The sequence below is a fragment of the Rhinatrema bivittatum genome, chromosome 1, assembly GCF_901001135.1.
Source record: "Rhinatrema bivittatum chromosome 1, aRhiBiv1.1, whole genome shotgun sequence".
Classification (NCBI taxonomy): domain Eukaryota; kingdom Metazoa; phylum Chordata; class Amphibia; order Gymnophiona; family Rhinatrematidae; genus Rhinatrema; species Rhinatrema bivittatum.
Genome location: NC_042615.1, coordinates 74,739,247 through 74,760,355, shown reverse-complemented (window position 1 = coordinate 74,760,355; position 21,109 = coordinate 74,739,247). Strand labels below are relative to the sequence as shown.

Genomic DNA, 21,109 nt, shown 5'->3' with positions numbered 1-21,109 from the left:
CCGCCATTTTTTTTCTTTCTGACGCTGGCTCAGACCGACGTGCTCGCCCGCACGTGCGCGGTAGAGCTGGTCTCTACTGCGCATTTGCGGCACGTCGGTCAAGCTTCGTTTATCTAGTAAGATTTTCTTTCTGACGCTGGCTCAGACCGACGTGCTCGCCCGCACATGCGCGGTAGAGCTGGTCTCTACTGCGCATTTGCGGCACGTCGGTCAAGCTTCGTTTATCTAGTAGGATACCAAACAATTCATCAGCTTCCCTCTCATACCCTATTAGAATATATTTTCCCCTTAATCATTCAGTGCAGTTTACCCCAGTGTTTTCTTTTATTTATTTATTGTTATATTCCACTAAAATTCCAATAGATCAAAGTGGATTACAATAAAACATTCATAATTCAAAAAACCTGATAAAACAGACATATACACAAAACAATAAAACAGTAATATAATGTAAACATCTGAAACCTTGGAGGCACAATGAAGCCATCACCAATTTGAATATATTTTATTCACATGTTCTCCCTTTGTCTCATGTGTACTTAAAATTTTTACACTTAAAATAATAAGTTTTATGAAACAATTGTACTGTGTTGCGGCTAATTCTCCATTGACAAGCAGGGCTGAATTAGTCATGACAAGCGAGTAGGGTTGGACATTTAGGAAAAATGAAACTGAGATAAAATGTCCTTTTTTTCTTTTGGGTCATTTTCAAAATGGAACAAGTTAAATGCCTATGAAATTTCATCAGAATCTCATTTCATTTTGAAAATCAACAAAAAAATATCATCATCCAGGCACAGTCTGAAGGTTCAGCCTTGATGCCTGCTGCTTGACCTTGACCCAGCAGAATGCCAGGAACCGACCCGGAGGCCGAGTCCTGATGCCTGTACCTCAGCCCAGACCCAGGCTCAATGCCAGGGATTTGCCTGGAGGCCAGGTCCCAATGTCTGGGCCTTGGCAACGGCACAGATCATTCATTGGAGCCCGGTCTGGAGACTGAGTCCCGATGCCTAGGGAATGGCCCAGATTCAGGCTTGTCTCTGGGGCCCAGCCTGCATGCAAGGTCCTGATGCCTAGGCCTGGGCCTGGGCCTAGGGCAGGGCCCAGGCACAGACCCAATGCAGGGGTCTAGTCCAGAGACTAGAACTTGATGCTGGAGCCTGGCCCAGTTCAAAATAATGCACTCTGAGGGGAGGATGCACAAAACTTAATAAACCCTGCAGCATCCTGAATGGATGCTGCCATTTTAAGAATGAAAACAGAAGAAAGAAGACCTCAAAACAGGACCTCGGAGGCCTAGGCTGTGGGACTAGTCTTGACCCAGGGCCAAGGTGCTGGCGTTGGGACCTGTCCTCCGGGCCAGGCACCACCATCAGGTTTGAGCCTAGGGCAAGGCCCCGGCCTTGAGATCTGTCCTCTGGGCTTGAACACCTGTGTCGGGCTAGGGCCCAGGTGCTGGACTATGTCAGGACATGGTATCGGGCCTGGGCCCAGGCCTAGGCTGAGGTCCAGGCATCGGGATCTCCTCTCTAGACCAGACTTGTCATTGGACCCAGTGTTGGGACCAGGCCTTGAATCATGGGTCTTGTAGGTCTAGACTGAGATTGTGGTGACCTACCTTGACCTAGGCCTATGCAAGTTTGTTGCTTTGGCCTGGGCCTGAGCCTAGGCCTCCCTGGACTGGCCCCAGCATTTTCTTGGGTGGGAGGGATTGATGGTTGGGAAAGGAGGCATTGGGAGGCCACATTTCTTTTTTTCCATTTTTTAAAAAAATGTTTATTTTATTTTTTTAAATAGTATGAACAAAGTAAACATTAAACAAAATGAAATATGTGGAGAAATACCTCTCCAAAAGCAAAATGAAAAATGAAACAAACGTTTTACTTTTTCTCACCCCTATACGTGATAGTGCTAAATGAACACTTCTTAGCTCATAGAGCTTTTTCTCTACTGAGCATGTACATGAATTCCCATGCATGCATTTCCTTGTGAGCCCTTCAGTCTTTTTTAATCTAAGCTTTATTTCTATATCTAATCCTTAAGTAGACCTCTCCTCTCTTTGGAGCAGGTCTGGGGCCCCCTACCTAATAGGGTTGAGCAACAATAAAAACACCATTCTCGGACATCCACAAGCCTCTCACAGGCTAACCCCCTTCCTGCCTGGCAAAGAAAATCCCTGGGTCCAGTCCTACTTGGCTGGGCCTCCCTGGGCCTCTTTAATCACAACTTCCTGTTAACATTTTCCAGGGTCAAGGATCACATTGGGCCCCACTTAAACCATCCCTGGGGTCAGGAATGATGGAAAAGTAAAGAGTGATGCCCATTTTCTTCCACCCTTGCTCTTTGCTCTTTAAAAATGATGCTGTTGGCCCAAAAGTGCCATATGTATTATTATCTACTTGTAGGTTAAAGGTTGTATGTATACACTGGTATAAATAGCTCCGAGCTTTCAGATAAAGAGTCCAATCTCTGGAGACCAGAGATTGGAGGAGTCGAGCTAGATAGAACAGGTTGTAGAGGATATATTTAGGGATGTATAGATTGGTCCCAATTTCAGTCTAAAAGCCCCTGTGCTGCTTTCAACATGAAAAGTTATTTGGAAAGAGAACAATACATTAGTGTGGCAGGTAGAGACCCTGTCACTAGGACTTGCCTGTTAGTTGATGTTTTGTCCTCTCAAACAGAGTACTGGTCTCTAGAGATGTGTGTCCAGAAGCTACGGTTTAAGACTCTTTCACTAGTTGGAAAACTGATAATAAGGAATGTATATAGTAGGGATGTGCATTCATTTTGGTTCGAAGGACCCGAAAAACTTACGCAATTTTTCCAAAATTTCAGAAAAATTTGTTTTTCGGGTTAGGGCACACTAACTCCCGTTAGTGCACGCTAACTGTAAAATGTTAGTCCGCGCTAATGGGAGTTAGCGCGCACTAACCCAAAAATCGATGTCCCCCGAATAAAAAAGCCCGAACCACGGGAAAAACAAAATTTCCCGCAGCGGCTGAAAACGAAACCCGAACCGAAGTGCAGTATCGCTGCACATCTCTAGTACATAGCTGAATGGCTAGTGTGTATGAGGATCTCTTGTTAACTTTCCTGCCTGGTGCAAAAATAGTGGACCACACACATCACGTAGATAGGATTTTAGACAATGCTGGCGTGATACCAGTAGTTGTGGTGCATGTAGGAACAATGACATTGAAAGGTGCAGAAAAGAGGTTTTGGTGGCTAAATTTAGGATTTTAGGTAGGAAATTGAAAGCCATATCCTCCAGGGTTGCATTCTTATAAATGCTCCTGATTCAATGTGCAGGACCCCAGAGGCAGGCTGAGCTCCAATGCTTGGATGAGACAATGGTACAAAGAAGGAGGCTTTAGATTTGTTAGGAACTGGGCTACATTATGGAGTAGAGGTAGCCTATTCCAGTGGGATGGACTCCATCTTAACCAGGGTTGAACCCAGATGATGGTGAAAACATTTAAAAAGGAGATAAAACATTTATTAACTAGACCATGAGGGAAAACCAGTAGTCTCTCAGAAGTGTAAGATTTGGAGGGATGTGTCTTCATACTGGCAAAAGAGAAAAGTTAAAATCTTCCAATGGAGAGGCTGTAGTTCAGCCTGAGGTAGCTCAGATGAATTTTAATGAAGAGGATGCAGATGTGAGTGACTCTAAACTCTCTGTATCCTCTGCTAATAAGCAAGTTATCAATACAAATACAATCTATATAAATAAAAATGTTAAATAGTTTGGACAAAATCGCTAATCTCAGAAACCACTGAACCAATTGCTTTCAAATTTGGACACAACCTTCATTTCGCATACAGGAAGGTTCTTCTCTACTTACATTACAGATATGTCACACCTGTGACAGGTAAAATAGGTTTAAATTTTTTTTTGAAAAAACAGTGACATCTGCTGGACGTATGCGCCATCTGTTACACCTTACACTAACACACGCTACACTAATCATTTCAAATTCACATACTCCCATCCCTCACACATCATATTCATACACAGCCATCACATTCACACACCCATCCCCGACACATCCATCCCCCACATCACATTCACACACACCCATCCCTCACACATCAAATTCACATGCACCCATCCCACACACATCACATTCACACGCACACATCCCCCACACATCACATTCACAGACACCCATCCCCCTCACATCACATTATAAATAAATTCACATACTCCCATCCCCCATACATCACATTATAAATAAATTCACATACTCCCATCCCCCACACATCACATTCACACACCCATCCCCCACACATCACATTATAAATAAATTCACATACTCCCATCCCCCACACATCACATTATAAATAAATTCACATACTCCCATCCCTCACACATCACATTCACACACACCCATTCCCCACACATCACATTCACATGCACCCATCCCCACACATCACATTCACAGACACCCATCCCCCATACATCACATTATAAATAAATTCACATACCCCCATCCCCCACATATCACATCTTCTTCTATATAAATAAAAATGTTAAATAGTTTGGACAAAATCACTAATCTCAGAAACCACTGAACCGATTGCTTTCAAATTTGGACACAACCTTCATTTCGCATACAGGAAGGTTCTTCTGTACTTACATTACAGATATGTCACACCTGTGACAGGTAAAATAGGTTTAAATTTTTTTTCGAGAAAACAGCGACATCTGCTGGACGTAAGCACCATCTATTACACCTTACACTAACACACACTACACTAATCATTTTGCCAGTCCAGGTCCACGTTTCACTTCCATTTTAACACATTTGCGCACTTTTTTCGCCGGAAGATAACTATTTCCTTTACAGATAAAATACACCCACCACCCTCCTCACACCCCCCACACACATGCCAAATTGATTTACTTCCCACAGCTTCCCAACACACACAAAACCACCCTCCTCACACCACCCACACACATGCCAAATGTATTTACTTCCCAGGCCCTCACAACACACACAAAACCTGACAGAAGTCCGGGAGGCTCCAGCAGGGGGCCAGGACCGGTCCGGGACACATCTCCTGCACTACGGCCATCGGCTGCCAGCAATCAACATGGCGCCGACGGCCCTTTCCCTTACAATGCCACTCGGGGACACCAATGGCGGCAGTAGCCCATGTGACATAGTAAGGGCGAGGGCCCCTCGGCGCCATTTTCAGGACTGGCAGCTGGCGGACCTTTGCCCTTACTATGTCAGAGGACCTACCGCTGCCATTGTTCCACCCCACTGACATAGTAAGGGCAAAGGGCCGTCGGAACCCGTTTCAGTGCTCGCAACCGACGGACCAAGGCCAATACATCGCTCCCGGACCGCTCCTGAATGCCCGCTCCACCGACTGATATTTTTATCAGGTCTCGAGGGGTCTGGAGGGTGAGGGGTGGTAATGAATTTATTGCGAACATCTTGGGGAGGGGTCACAAGGGGGGGCAGGTTTCATTCATTCAGCAACTCTGGGGGGGCAGGGGGGTGGGCTACTGCTGGGGGAGGGGAGACAGGAGAGTGTGGGGTGGTTAGTTTAAGAGAACTTTTCTCATACGGTTGTTTTTTGGGGGAAGGGGGAGTTTCACACACAAATACATACACTAAACTTGCACGATCTCGGGAACGCACCAAAATAGCCCTCCCCAGAACACAAAACAAATTTGGAAGTGCAAATTTGGTTAGGCACTCCCCTATTTGGCTACATAACGCGCACAGACACCCATGGACAGACCACATGTAGCACCAACAATTTTAATTTCCCAGGTCTTGGGAGGGGGCAGGAGGGTGGGGGGTTATTATTTGATTTAAAGGGTTGGGGTGGGGGGGTTCCCACAGAAATAGAAAGACAAAGGTTTTCTGATCTGAAGAGTAGGCAGTAGGTGGGGGGAGGTGACAGTGAGGGGAGGGAGAATGAGGGGGGAGGTGAGTGTCAGGGGAGGGAGAATGAGGGGAGAAGTGAGTGTGAGGGGAGAGAGTTGGAGTGGGGACAGGGGATGGAAGGGGGGGTGAGTGACCAAGGGGGAGGAGGATGAGTGACTGAGGTAAATGAGCAAGGGGAAGGGGGAGGGAGGGTAAAGAACCTGACTCTGCCACTGCAACGCGTGGACGGGTACCGCTAGTTACAAATAAAAGCATAATTTAATTTGTCTGTATACAAATGTCAGAAATCTGAAAAATAAGATTGGAGAGCTAGAATGTATGGCATTAATCAAGCATATAAACATAACAAGAATGCTAAACACATACTGCAAAGAAGATAACTAATGGGACTCTTTGATACCAGAGTATAAGTTATATTGACACAAAAGGGCAGATCAAATTGGTGTAGGGAGTGGCACTATTTGTAAAGAATGGCATGGAGTCAGGCAGAATAAAATTCCTGCAAGAAACAAAATGTACTGTGGAGTTCTTATGGCTAGAAATTCCATTTATGATGGGTAAAAGCATAGCATTGAGTGTACACTACAGTCCACCTGGCCAAGGTGAAGAAACAGATTATGAAATGCTAGCACAAATTAGAAATGCCAGTACATTTTGCCACAAAATATTAATGGAAGACTTCAATTGCTCCAGTATTCATTATTTATTTGTTAATGAACATTTAATATTCCAACTTTTCCCAAAGTTGGTATCAAAGCATATTACTATAAATTCAAATGAGAACATAAGAACATAAGAACATGCCATACTGGGTCAGACCAAGGGTCCATCATGCCCAGCATCCTGTTTCCAACAGTGGCCAATCCAGGCCATAAGAACCTGGCTAGTACCCAAAAACTAAGTCTATTACATGTTACCATTGCTAGTAATAGCAGTGGTTATTATCTAAGTCAACTTAGTTAATAGCATTTAATGGACGTCTTGTCCAAGAAATTATCCAATATCCAATCTTTTTTTAAACACAGCTATACTAACTGCACTAACCACATCCTCTGGCAAACATTTCAGAGTTTAATTGTGCGTTGAGTGATAAAGAACTTTCTCCGATTAGTTTTAAATGTGCCATATGCTAACTTCATGGAGTGCCCCCTAGTCTTTCTATTATCCGAAAGAGTAAAAAAACGATTAACATCTACCCGTTCTAGACCTCATGATTTTAAACACCTCTATCATATCTCCCCTCAGCCCCCTCACCTCTATCATATCCCTCCTCACCTCTATCATATCCCTCCTCAGCCCCCTCACCTCTATCATATCCCCTCTCAGCATAGACATTATAACAGTTTATAGTCACATGAGAGTTTGCATAGTAAAACTTATTTGTGAATAATTTCAAGATCCAATTGTGTTCCTATTGTGTATAACAGTGCTTCATCAGGGGTTCAGGAAGTTGGGCTGAAGATGTGGGTCTTCGGAGAAGGCCTGGTTGAAAAGCTATGCCTTAGCTTTTTTCCTGAACATAGGATAGCATAGCTCCAGGTGCAGGGTTAGTGATATTTTGTTCCAAATATTTGGTGGGTAACAACTGAAAGCACAGCATCTAGTTCAGGACAATCTGCCAGCAATCAGCAGAGGAGAGGATAGAATAGCAGTTTTGGCAGACTGAAGTTCCCTTGAGGGCGTGTAAGGGGAGATAAATTGAAAGAGGTATTCAGAGGCCAGTTTATTCAAGCATTTGAAGATAAACCAGAGATTTTTACATTTTATTCTGCTGTTTACTGAGATCCAGTCAAGTTGATATAGAATAGGCTTGATATGATCAGCTGTTTTTGTACTTACCAAAATTCTTGTGGCAGTACTTTGTAGGAGCTGGAGGTGCTTCAAACTGTATTGTGAGATGCTGTTTTACAGGGAATTGTAGTGATATAATGTTTTACAAAAATAATATTGAAATCAGCTTGGTTAGTGATTCAGCATGGATTACAGTTGCAAGATCGTGTTTATCAAGGAAATTACATAGTTGGTAGATCTGACAGAGATACATAAAGGAAGGATACTACTATTTTCAAAATGTGGGGTTTCATTGTGAGGTTTTGGTCATGTTGAATCTTTAGGCTTCATACTGACTCCTATGGCTGTAAGGTGATACCTGCACATGAGGGAAATGATTATAGGAGTTTAAGGTATTGATTGGGTCAATGTCTCATCAGATTACATTTCTAAATGACTGCATCATGGAACAGCTGGACCCAGAACCATCAAAAAAAAGGATACTTTAGATCTAATTCTTAGTTTAACACAGAGACCTAGTGCAAAGGGGTCACTTAGCAGTACTGATTGTAATGTAATCAAATTTGACATAATCACTAGAGGAAGGAGATTAAGTAAATCTACTGCAGCAGTATATTACTTTAAAAAGAGAGACTATGATATTATGAGGATATTTATTAGGGATGTGAATCGTTTTTTGACGATTTAAAATACCGTCCGATATATTTTAAATCGTCAAAAATCGTTAAAGCCAATATTTAATAGGAATTCCCCCGATTTATCGTCAAAAATCGTAAATCGGGGGAAGGGGGAGGGGAGGGGGAGGGCGGGAAAACCGGCACACTAAAACATCACTAAAACCCACACCGACCCTTTAAAATAAATCCCCCACCCTCCCGAACCCCCCCAAAATGTCTTAAATTACCTGGAATCCAGTGGGGGGGTCCCGTTGTGATCTTCCACTCTCGGGCCATGAGTGCGTTGATAGAAAATGGCGCCGGCGCTACCTTTGCCCTGTCATATGACAGGGCAAAGGTAGCGCCGGTGCCATTTTGGTTCCTGTCCCTGACGTCACGAGTGTAGAAGATCGCTCCCGGACCCCCGCTGGACCCCCAGGGACTTTCGTGTTGCCGTACGGCCGGCGCCATTTTGCTGTACGGCAAAATGGCGCCGGCCATACGGCAACACGATTCGAGTGCAGGAGGTCGTTCCCGGACCCCTGCTGGACTTTTGGCAAGTCTTGTGGGGGTCAGGAGGCCCCCCCAAGCTGGCCAAAAGTCCCTGGGGGTCCAGCGGGGGTCCGGGAGCGATCTTCTACGCTCGTGACGTCGGGGACAGGAACCAAAATGGCGCCGGCGCCATTTTCTATCAACGCACTCGTGGCCCGAGAGTGGAAAATCATAACGGGACCCCCCCACTGGACCCCAGGTAATTTAAGACATTTGGGGGGGGGGTTCGGGAGGGTGGGGGATTTATTTTAAAGGGTCGGGGTGGGTTTTAGGGATGTTTTAGTGTGCCGGTTTTCCCGCCCTCCCCTGATTTACGATTTACACGATATTTTAAAAAACAAAACCGCGACGATCCGATTCCCTCCCCCCCAGCCGAAATTGATCGTTAAGACGATCGATCACACGATACACATCTCTAATATTTATTGCAATAAAACTAAAAGTAGCAGGTACAAAAGTTAAAAGTCTGCATGAGATGAAAACATTGTTAAAAATGCCATCTTGGAAACTCAGATAAATGAATTATCTGCAATATAAAAGGTCAAAGGAAGGCCAAACAACTGCTGCCATGGTTTAATGGTGTGGTGAAACAGGCATATTTGAAACAATGGAAATCAGACACAAAGGAGGAAAATGCGCAAGAACATAAGCTCAGCAAGTTAGATATAAAATGGTAGTAAAAGGGCTCAAAAAATGTTTGAAAAGGAGCTCATCATAGAGACAAAAAACTAAAGGTAAAAACTTTTTCAAGAACCATTCAAAGTGTAAAGACTATGAGGGAGTCAATTGGACCACTAGATAACCAAGTAGGAAAATGGATGCTTAGAGAGGACAAGGAAATAGCAGAAATACTGAACAAATATTTTGCCTTGGTCTTTACTGAGAATATCAGAAACAACTATAATTAATCTCTATGATAAAAGAAAATGTAATAGATCAAACTGACAAACTAAAAAGTAACAAATTACCAAAACTGGATGGTATCTATCACAAAATCCTGAAAGAAATGAAACATGAAATTGGAAACAGTCATAATACCTGAAGGCTTGAGGGTGGCCAATTTAACACTGATTTTTAAAAAGGTTTCCAGTAATGAACTGGGAAACTATAGACTAGATAAAACAGTTGAAGTTATTCTTAAAAATAATATTTCTGGCCAAATAGATAGATGAGACTTAATGAGGAAGAGTCAACATGATTTTAGCAAAGTGAAATCTTGCTTTAGAAATCTATTAACATTTTGAACGTGTAAATATACATGTAGAGAAATGTTTTTCATTTGTTATAATATATTGGAATTTTCAGAAGGCATTTGACAACACTCCCCCTGAAAGATTTCTCACAAAATTAAAAATAATACTATAGGAGGCAATGTCTTATTGTCAATAGCCAACTGACTAAAAAAGTTATCCAAACAGAAAAAAGTAATTAGTTGAGCACCACAGGAATCTGTACTGGGACCTATTATGTTTATTCATAAATGATTTGGAAAAGAAAAAAATAATTGAGGTGATCAAATTTAGAGGTGAGACAAAATCATTCAAAGCTATTCAAAGAGCGGGGGTCACGTGGGATGATCTGCTAGGGAGGATGCATTCTCCCTGAGCTCCGGGTGCCACGGACATTAATCTATAGATATCATCTCCCTGAAGCGGCGACCTGGTGTGTGACGAGCTATTCCTAGTACAGCTCATGTCGATCGTGCATTACATGAGCAAATCACCACAACCGATGGCCTCACGAGGAGGAAAACGTGATAAAGAAAAAGCCAAGCTGAAAGCTACGGATCCCATAATGGCAACGGGCCCAGGAGACACAGGCCCTTCGCAGGTGACACCGCTCACAGTAGAAACGCTGAAAGCCACTTTAGATGCCACGCTGGATGTAAAACTAGCTGGGATTACTCACCAGCTAGAGGAGGTAAAATCCTCGCTAGTGAACCTACACCCACGGCTCGATGGCTTAGAGGAGAGGATCGTCGGGTTGGAGGAGGAGCTCACCGTCAACATGGAGAAAGTTAATGCGTAAGACACGGCCCTCAAAGAATGTTTACAGAAGATGGATGACCTGGAAAATCGGCTACGTCGGGACAATTTAAGATTTCTGGGGTTGCCAGAGGCCGTAGATGACCAAGGCTTGGTTGACTTTTTAGAGGATTGATTGCCAGCGGCGGTGGACCTCCCTGACCTGCAGGGAACTCTTAAAGTTGAAAGGGCGCCGAGACTCGGACAAGCGCCCCCCCATAGCAATTGCAATTATCCTTAATTCAGCCATTAAACAGAAAATTTGGCTAGCTTATCGGCGAAACCCAGAGGCGAAATATAAAAGCCACAGCGTGAGGATCACACAGGACTACTCATGAGAACATAAGAAAATGCCACTCTGTGTCAGACCAAGGGTCCATCAAGCCCAGCATCCTTTTTCCAACAGTGGCCAATCCAGGCCATAAGAACCTGGCAAGTACCCAAAAACTAAGTCTATTCCATGTTACCATTGCTAATGGCAGTGGCTATTCTCTAAGTGAACTTAATAGCAGGTAATGGACTTCTCCAAGAGCTTATCCAATCCTTTTTTAAACACAGCTATACTAATTGCACTAACCACATCCCCTGGCAACAAATTCCAGAGTTTAATTGTGCGTTGAGTAAAAAAGAACTTTCTCTGATTAGTTTTAAATGTGCCCCATGCTAACTTCATGGAGTGCCCCTTAGTCTTTCTACTATCCGAAAGAGTAAATAGCCGATTCACATCTACCCGTTCTAGACCTCTCATGATTTTAAACATCTCTATCATATCCCCCCTCAGTCGTCTCTTCTCCAAGCTGAAAAGTCCTAACCTCTTTAGTCTTTCCTCATAGGGGAGCTGTTCATTCCCCTTATCATTTTGGTAGCCCTTCTCTGTACCTTCTCCATTGCAATTATATCTTTTTGAGATGCGGCAACCAGAATTGTACACAGTATTCATGGTGCGGTCTCACCATGGAGCGATACAGAGACATTATGACATTTTCCGTTTTATTCACCATTCCCTTTCTAATAATTCCCAACATTCTGTTTGCTTTTTTGACTGCCGCAGCACACTGAACCGACGATTTCAATGTGTTATCCTCTATGACGCCTAGATCTCTTTCTTGGGTTGTAGCACCTAATATGGAACCCAACATTGTGTAATTATAGCATGGGTTATTTTTCCCTATATGCATCACCTTGCACTTATCCACATTAAATTTAATCTGCCATTTGGATGCCCAATTTTCTAGTCTCACAAGGTCTTCCTACAATGTATCATAATCTGCTTGTGATTTAACTACTCTGAACAATTTTATCTCACTTGTCGTATTTCTTTCCAGATCATTTATAAATATATTGAAAAGTAAGGGTCCCAATACAGATCCCTGAGGCACTCCACTGTCCACTCCCTTCCACTGAGAAAATTGTCCATTTAATCCTACTCTCTGTTTCCTGTCTTTTAGCCAGTTTGCAATCCACGAAAGGACATTGCCACCTATCCATTGACTTTTTACTTTTCCTAGAAGCCTCTCATGAGGAACTTTGTCAAACGCCTTCTGAAAATCCAAGTATACTACATCTACCGGTTCACCTTTATCCACATGTTTATTAACTCCTTCAAAAAAGTGAAGCAGATTTGTGAGTCAAGACTTGCCTTGAGTAAAGCCATGCTGACTTTGTTCCATTAAACCATGTCTTTCTATATGTTCTGTGATTTTGATGTTTAGAACACTTTCCACTATTTTTCCTGGCACTGAAGTCAGGCTAACCGGTCTGTAGTTTCCCGGATCGCCCCTGGAGCCCTTTTTAAATATTGGGGTTACATTTGCTATCCTCCAGTCTTCAGGTACAATGGATGATTTTAATGATAGGTTACAAATTAGGTCTGAAATTTCATTTTTTTAGTTCCTTCAGAACTCTGGGGTGTATACCATCGGGTCCAGGTGATTTACTACTCTTCAGTTTGTCAGTCAGGCCTACCACATCTTCTAGGTTCACTGTGATTTGATTCAGTCAATCTGAATCATTACCCATGAAAACCTTCTCTATTACGGGTACCTCCCCAACATTCTCTTCAGTAAACACCGAAGCAAAGAAATCATTTAATCTTTCTGCGATGGCCTTATCTTCTCTAAGTGCCCCTTTAACCCCTCGATCATCTAACTGTCCAACTGACTCCCTCACAGGCTTTCTGCTTCAGATATATTTTAAAACGTTTTTACTGTGAGTTTTTGCCTCTACAGCCAACTTCTTTTCAAATTCTCTCATAGCCTGTCTTATCAATGTCTTATATTTAACTTTCCAATGTTTATGCTTTATCCTATTTTTTTCTGTTGGATCCTTCTTCCAATTTGAAGCTTAGAGCAATGTTGGAGTTGCATTAACCGTGTGTATGTTTATTGAATAAGGGTATTATCTCCAGGTAGTAGCCATCATTCCCGTGAGCCACCCACTCTTCATTCACGTCCTCTAGACTTTATGGATCCACAGTGTTTATCCCACGCTCCTTTGAAGTCCTTCATAGTTCTGGTCTTCACCACTTCCTCCGGAAGGGCATTCCAGGAATCCACCACCCTCTCCGTGAAGAAATACTTCCTGACATTGGTTCTGAGTCTTCCTCCCTGGAGCTTCAAATCGTGACCCTTGGTTCTGTTGATTTTTTTCTGACGGAAAAGGTTTGTTGTTGTCTTTGGATCATTAAAACCTTTCAAGTATCTGAAAGTCTGTATCATTTTACCTCTGCTCCTCCCTTCCTCCAGGGTGTGCATATTTAGATTCTTCAATCTCTCCTCATAAGTCATTCGATGAAGACCCTCCACCTTTTTGGTCACCCTTCTCTGTACCGCCTCCATCTTGTCTCTGTCTCTTTAGAGATATGGTTTCCAGAACTGAACAGAGTGCTCCAGGTGAGGCCCTTCTCTTCCCTTTCTCCAGTGCAACTATGTCTTTTTTGATTTGCGGTGACCAGAATTGCACACAGTATTCAAGATGCAATCTCACCATGGGGTGATACAGGGGCATTATGACATCTATTGTTTTACTTGCCATTCCCTTCTTAATAATTCCAAACATTCTGTTTGCTTTTTTGATTGCCACAGTACACTGAGTCAACAATTTCAATGTATTATCCACTATGACACATAGATCTCATTCCTGGGTGATTGTTGTGTTCGTGCCTGCTCTTGCCCTTGCTCCACCCTCTCTATCTCTGAGGTGACTCCCTTCAGGTCTGATGGACAGTTGCTGCCGCGGCTTCTCCTCGCCGTTTCTTCCCGGAGTCCCCAGGCTGGCCTGACGCTGTGGATCTGCCATGTTCCTGATGACGTAGTGCGCGCGTGCACGCTCCAAAGTTTGTACCAGCAAGGGTGTGAACCTTGGGGGCGTCCCCCTGTAGTGACATCATCCGCTTCCAACATAAAAGGTCTTTGCTTACACTTACGAATCGAGTTAGCAAGGGATTGATTGCGGGGTTCATCTTGACCCGCTTCATTCTCCGGTGCTCTGCCTCCTCGAACTTACCAGGGGTACCCGCTCCTCAGGGGCCCCATTCCCTCCTCTTCTTTTCAGATTTCTAAGACGGGATCCAGTACTCTCTCCTTGAGGGCCTACGTCCCTGAACGCTCAGAAGACTCCCTATTGCCTGGAAGCGATTGCAGACGTGAACATTGTGAGTTTCTATTCCAGTTGCATATAGGAACTGGTACTCGCTCCTCGAGGGCCCATGTTCCTAGAACCCTGAAGATTCTCTTCTGTCTAAGACGCTATCGCAGGTACGGAGATTGTGAGTTATTATTACAGGTTGCAGATAGGAACCAGTACTCCCTCCTCGAGGGCCGATGTTCCTAAAACCCTCCGAAGACTCTCTTCTATTTCAGAAGTTATTTCATCTACAGATATTGAGAGTTCTTATTTCAGTTTGCATATAGGAACCAGTACTCACCTAGAGGCTCCTGTTCCTGAATATACTAACTATTCTCTATTGCCTAGAAACCATTATAGAGATAGATAACTGTGAGTTACCATCGCTCTCTCAGAGCTGTCCCTGGAACCAGGTACTCGCACCTCGAGGGCCTAACTCTCTCCAGCTACTGAGCCTTCTTATTAATCTATGTGAGTGTATCATCTACTTCTGGTTATGTATCCAGCATACCCTGTCTACTCACTATCTATAAAAGAGATCACATCACCCCCATTCTCAAGCTCCTCCACTGGCTGCCTATAAAGCAAAGGATCCTATATAAAGTACTCACCGTAATTCATAAATCCATTCACAATATCTCTCCTCTTCAATTATGTAACCAACTACGCCCTCACTCCTCCTCTAGACCCATCAGAGGAGCATATAAAGGCACACTCTATGTACCTTCAACAAAATCCTCGCATCATAAATGTGCCATATCTACAGCAGGCCCCATTCAATGGAATGCGCTCCCACCAGACATTCGGCTTGAGTTCTACCACTCTTCATTCAAAAAAAAACTTAAAACCTGGCTCTTTAGCCAAGCTTTTCCAGGACCATGATCATCATTTTTTCCCCTCCAACCAGCAAGAACATATCTTCTTCACAAACCCCCATTTTCCATACCACTACCTACTTCGGTATCTAATCTCTTGCTGCAGGACACTTGAGACTTTCTCACTTATACGTTATAATTTTTATGCTCAATAAGACCTGTCAACTTAATTGTTTAAGTCTTTTTTTTTTTTTTTTCTCCTTTATCTTTTGGTCATCAATGTTACAACGTTATTGTTAAATTTTGAACTTATGTACACTGTTCCAAGTTTCATAACCTTGTTCTATGTAATGCCTTTTGGCAATTTTCAAGTTCTGTTTCAATGTAAACCGATGTGATCTTTATTTCATATAGGAACACCGGTATATAGAAATCTAAAAATAAATAAATAAATAAATATCTATGAGTCTCTCTCTACAGCTCAGCAAACCCGGAGATAGCAGTTCCAGGATCTGAGGGACTTCAGCCCTGCCGGGCACATCAGCTTACTACTGCCACCTCTGGTGGTTCTACTACCTATCTTATAAAAGAACTATCTGTGTCTGTCTCCATACTCCAGCCTAGTCGGTGGTCCCTCTCATGATATCCTCCTGAGGGCGCTGTCATCTGCCATCGGCCCAAGGATTCACCATTCTACATTAGAGTGCTCATCTCTCACACTTCAAGAGTTGAGTACAACAAACTGCTACCTTGCAGTCTATCCTCAACTGTTGCTAGCATCTCCTTCCTCAGGAACTATATCATAACCAATTGCTACTTCTTAGCAGGAACCATACAGATGGCCAACACCTCCCTTCAGGGGAACTCTCGTATATCAGGTTGTGCAGAGATCCATAACAGATACTAACTCCTCCTCTCTGAAAGAATAGACCTTATATGGTTGCTGACCTCTCCCCTCTGGGGAGCAACTATATAACAGTTTGCCAACAGACTGCTAACCCTAGCAGAGTCGCTAACAGATTGCTAGCTCCTCCCCTCCGGGGGAGCAAAACTCAACAGGATTGCTAACTCCTCCCCTTGGGAAGAGCAAACCCTAACAAACTGCTAATCCTAGCAGCTCCTATAACAGATTGCTACTCCACAGTCCTATCCCATAACAGTGATAACACCCAAGATAGAACCTAACATTGTTTAACTACAGCAAGGGTTATTTTTCCCTATAAGCATTACTTTGCACTTATAGGGAAAAATAACCCTTGCTGTCGTTATAAACTGTTAGGTTCTATCTTGGGTGTTATCACCCAGGAAAGAGATCTAGGTGTCATAGTGGATAATATATTGAAATCGTGCATTACTTTGCACTTGTCCATGTGAAATTTTATCTGCCATTTGGAAGCCCAATTTTCCAGTCTCACAAAGTCCTCCTGCAATTTATCACAATCCGCTTGAGATTTAACTACTCTGCATAATTTTGTGTCATCTGCAAATTTGATCACCTCATTTGTATTAGCCCTTTCCCAATCATTTATAAATATATTAAAAAGTGACAGTCCAAGTACAGATTGCTGTGGCATTCCACTGTTTACCTTTTTCCACTGTGAAAACAGTCCATTTAATCCTACTCCCTGTTTCCTGTCTTTTAACCAGCATGCAATCCACAAAAGGACATTTCGGCACTGAAGTCAGGCTCACTGGTCTGTAGTTTCCCAGACCTCTCCTGGAGCCCTTTTTAAATATCGGGGTTACATTGGCCATCTTACAATCTTCAGGTTCAATGCATGATAGTTTACAAATTAAAAAAGCTATATAAAAAGACTCTGCTTTAAGGCTTTAATGTCCAAGTGGGTAATTATTGTGAGAAGGCCTGCTGGAACAGCCAGGTCTTCAAACTTTTTTTTAAAGTATGTGAACTGGGCTGAAGTCTCAATTCTTGTGGTATGGCGTTCCAGATGGGAGGACCTGCTAGAGATAGTGCTCATTCACGAACGGAAGTGAGGTGTGCTAATTTTGGTGAAGGTATTGGTAAGGTCCCATTGCTGGCAGATCTGGTAATTCTTTGCAGGGTCTGAAAATGAAGAGAGGCATTGAGCCACTCTACATTTTGGTTATATAATGTTTTGCGGATTTGTGTTAGGCTTTTGAAAAGTATTCTGTAAGATATCGGAAGCCAGTGAAGATCTTTTAGAATTGGTGTAATATGGTCATTTCTTTGAGTGTTAGTAAGGACTCCGGTGATGGTGTTTTGTAGAAGTTGAATAGGAAAGGTTGGCAACTAATCACATAGTGGTTTGTACCAGATGTCTTTATTTATACTTCACCTACAGTGGAACAAAGCTGGAGCAGAAAAAAATTGCCCAACAAGAATATTATTGCACAGACTACTAGAATGGAAACTATTTTATTTATTTAATTTATTAAGCTCTTATATACCGTTGTTCAGACTCGCCATCACAACAGTTTCCATATATAAAGCATAAATAACAATAAATTAGATAAAGAGCAATTATTCCTAAAATATAGTAAAATAAAAGCAAAAGCAAATACAATAAGTAATTAAAATGAAGTAAAATACAATCCAATTAAAAACAAATTAAATATACATTTAAATACGTGTTATGTATACTAAAAAGTGCTCCCTCTCAGTTGTTAAGAGTTAAGTGCCTAATGATATTTAGATAAATACTTAAAATAGTGTTAAAATAACTTTAAGATAGCTCTCAGTCAATTTCTCCAAATGTGGTTCTAAAGAGCAAAAGACTATTTCTGTCTGTAGATTTATTGTATAGGACAGTGGAAATCACCATTCTCAATACAGACCCACATAACAAGAAACAAAACATGGTGTTGAATCATCAAGTAGGTGAACCTCAAATTTGACTCAATGCTATTCAACATTTGAAAAATTAACCCAAAATCTTGCGCAATACCACACTGCACCTTAATGATGTCAAAGTCAATATTTATATCAAAAAGAGAACCTCGTTGTGTGAGAAAAGAAAAAAATAATATACTTATACTAGGATTTCTCATGGGTGATGGGACTATTATAGGCAAAATTTACTGTGATAATGTCCCAGCAACCTTCATAGAGCACAAGGTTCTAGTATATATGTCTGGTAACCTGGAAGAACTGCTGCTTCTTCGTGCAGCCCCCTGTAAAAAAAGAAAAAACAAAACTACGGGGTCTCTAACAACCGGAGCCCCCCCCCGGTGCCGACTTGTCCGTACATGGCATACGTGGCCAGGAACGGCAGCCTTCACCTGAGGGTGGCCCTTGCCATCGCCGCCTCACCCCCACAGGCCCATCACCCCGGCGGGGCCAATGGTACATGCCCCCTTCCCCCGATCGCCACCTCCCACCTCCCCATCTTTCAAAAAAAAAAATATATAAAAAAAATAAAGTGTTAAGAGATAGGTAAAGCAGGTATGAGTTGGGAACAATTAATACCTTTATTGCGACACATGAGGGATTCGAGAGCAGTGCCAAACTACTGGTAATACATCTGGGTGGCAACGATTTAGGACTGTCCACATGCAAGCAACTGATACAAGCAGCAATACGGGACATTATTACGATGATGGAAATATTCCCACAAGCAGCAATATTCTGGTCGGAAATAATCCCTCGTACAAAGTTTAAAGACACAAAATTATGGAATAGGGGTAGGAAGAAAGTAAATAGGCAAATTGAAAAATGGATACAGGAGAGGGGAGGAGAACAGATTAGTCATCGATGGGCCGATATGGAGTGCCCAGGCCTTTTCAGGCAGGATGGGGTCCACCTGTCAGACATTGGTTATGACATCTTTAATAATGTCATACAGGAAGCCATAGAGACCTGGCATAGCAGAGGCAGGACACAGAGGCCGCAGCGTAAGGAGTTATTGGGGGGACACGAGGCAAGGGTATTCCCTACCTCGTGCCTTGGAGGTAACCCGGGCCGGTTGGGGCCTATGGCAAGTGGTGCCGGAGGTAGCGAAAGACGGCTGGGTAGCCGCGTAGCGCTGGGGAAGCGCAAAAAAGTGACGGAGTCGAAAGTGCTGATGGGCAGGGCCCTCTTGTTAGAGGACAAGGCGGGGGGCCAAAAGGATTAATGCTGCCTTGCTCGGTTTCCACGGCGGGCAGCGAGTGACACGGAGGAGTGGCCCGGGTACCCAGGAAGGGTTTTGATGATATAATGTTCAAAATAAAGCTGCGGCCTTATTCAATCAACATCGGTCTCAGAGTGATTAATATGAGACAGGGAAAAAGGCTAACACGAGAAGATTAGGAGGTATAGGGGTATCTCGACGGACAAAGCAAGCATTGAGTGACAACTGCAAGCGTTAAATGTATGCTTGTTTTTAAGGTGGATAGTTTTTTTTACCACTTGTTCTACAGTGCTGTGGCAGCTTTGAGCAGTAATAGCTCTTTCAAACATGTTCTCTTTCTTGAGCTCTTGCCTCAGCCAGTGACCAGTTGTTTTCCATGCAAGGCAGTTCGTCATCGTGTTTTCAACCGTGATGTGGCAACATCATAGCTTTCTTAGAAGTAGTGATCTTTGTGGTCTCTCTCCTTATTCCATCAGATAAATTCACAAATGATTAGTACACTTCCCCCTGTAATATTGTGGACTTATTACCATGTATTCCAAGCTGGCTGCATTCGCTATTAATATACCTTTTAAGACCTTCCCATAGATCCTGTGGCTCTTGCAACCTTGCACTGTATATTATTACTTATATTTCATACTGCAAGTTTTCTAAACCCATTGCTGTGCATTTGGCAGATCTATTCTTGTGGACTACATAATTCAGCATGACTATTTCTCAGCAGTGCTATCATAGCTAGGTCTGCATCCAAGAAGACTAATGGTTGTTTCTGTGTTTCTTTCAGCCCCTGATTAGCTGTAAATCAATTAATGTATGAGTATGCACAGTCCAAAGTTAGTGCATGCACCTGGCTCTAGATCATTTATCATAGCCATCATCAGATTCAAACAGGCTATGCAGCAATGTTGCAGAAGTGTAGCCACTTTGAAAGACTGGTCATATGCACTCAAACTCCAACTAAGACAAAATGAGGCTAAATGGCGCAAAAACCCAAGAACCATCACCCTTTCAATCTACAAATCATCTCTGCATCAATACAAATCAAGCACCCTAAGATCCAAGAGGGACTACTACGCCTCGAAGATACACGACCTTATTTTCGATGCCAAAGCCCTCTTCAGCTATGTAGCCAACCTCACACAAGTAAACCAACCTGAGATTACACATGACCAAGCTCAATCAAAAGCAGAAGAACTAGCTCTTTTCTTCAACAACAAAATCAATACTCTCCTATCGCAGCTCCCCACGAACCCCACTGTTCCATTAACTACTCCTCAACCCTCAAGCAACTACACTCGGTTAGAAGAACTTGACACAATTTCATCCGCTGAGATCCAAGGAATTCTTAGGAAAATGAAACCATCCTCTCATCCCTTGGATCACATCCCAACCAAACTACTACTAGCAATTCCAGAATCTATCTCCAAATCGCTGGCAGACATCATAAATTGCTCCCTCACACAAGGACTCTACCCGGACAACCTCAAACTTGCCTCACTCAAACCCCTTCTCAAAAAACCAAATCTCGATCCAAACGATCCTAACAATTTCAGACCGATAGCTAACCTCCCATTCATAGCCAAGATAATGGAAAAACTGGTAAACTCACAACTCTCAAACCACATTGAAGACAACAACCTTCTATTT

At 42.9% G+C, this 21,109-nt stretch overlaps 1 protein-coding gene across 1 annotated transcript in view; it reads left to right on the top strand.

Moving 5' to 3' along the window:
* The window catches only part of FSTL5 (follistatin like 5), a 1,290,346-nt gene that overhangs the window by 969,913 nt on the left and 299,324 nt on the right, over positions 1-21,109 (top strand).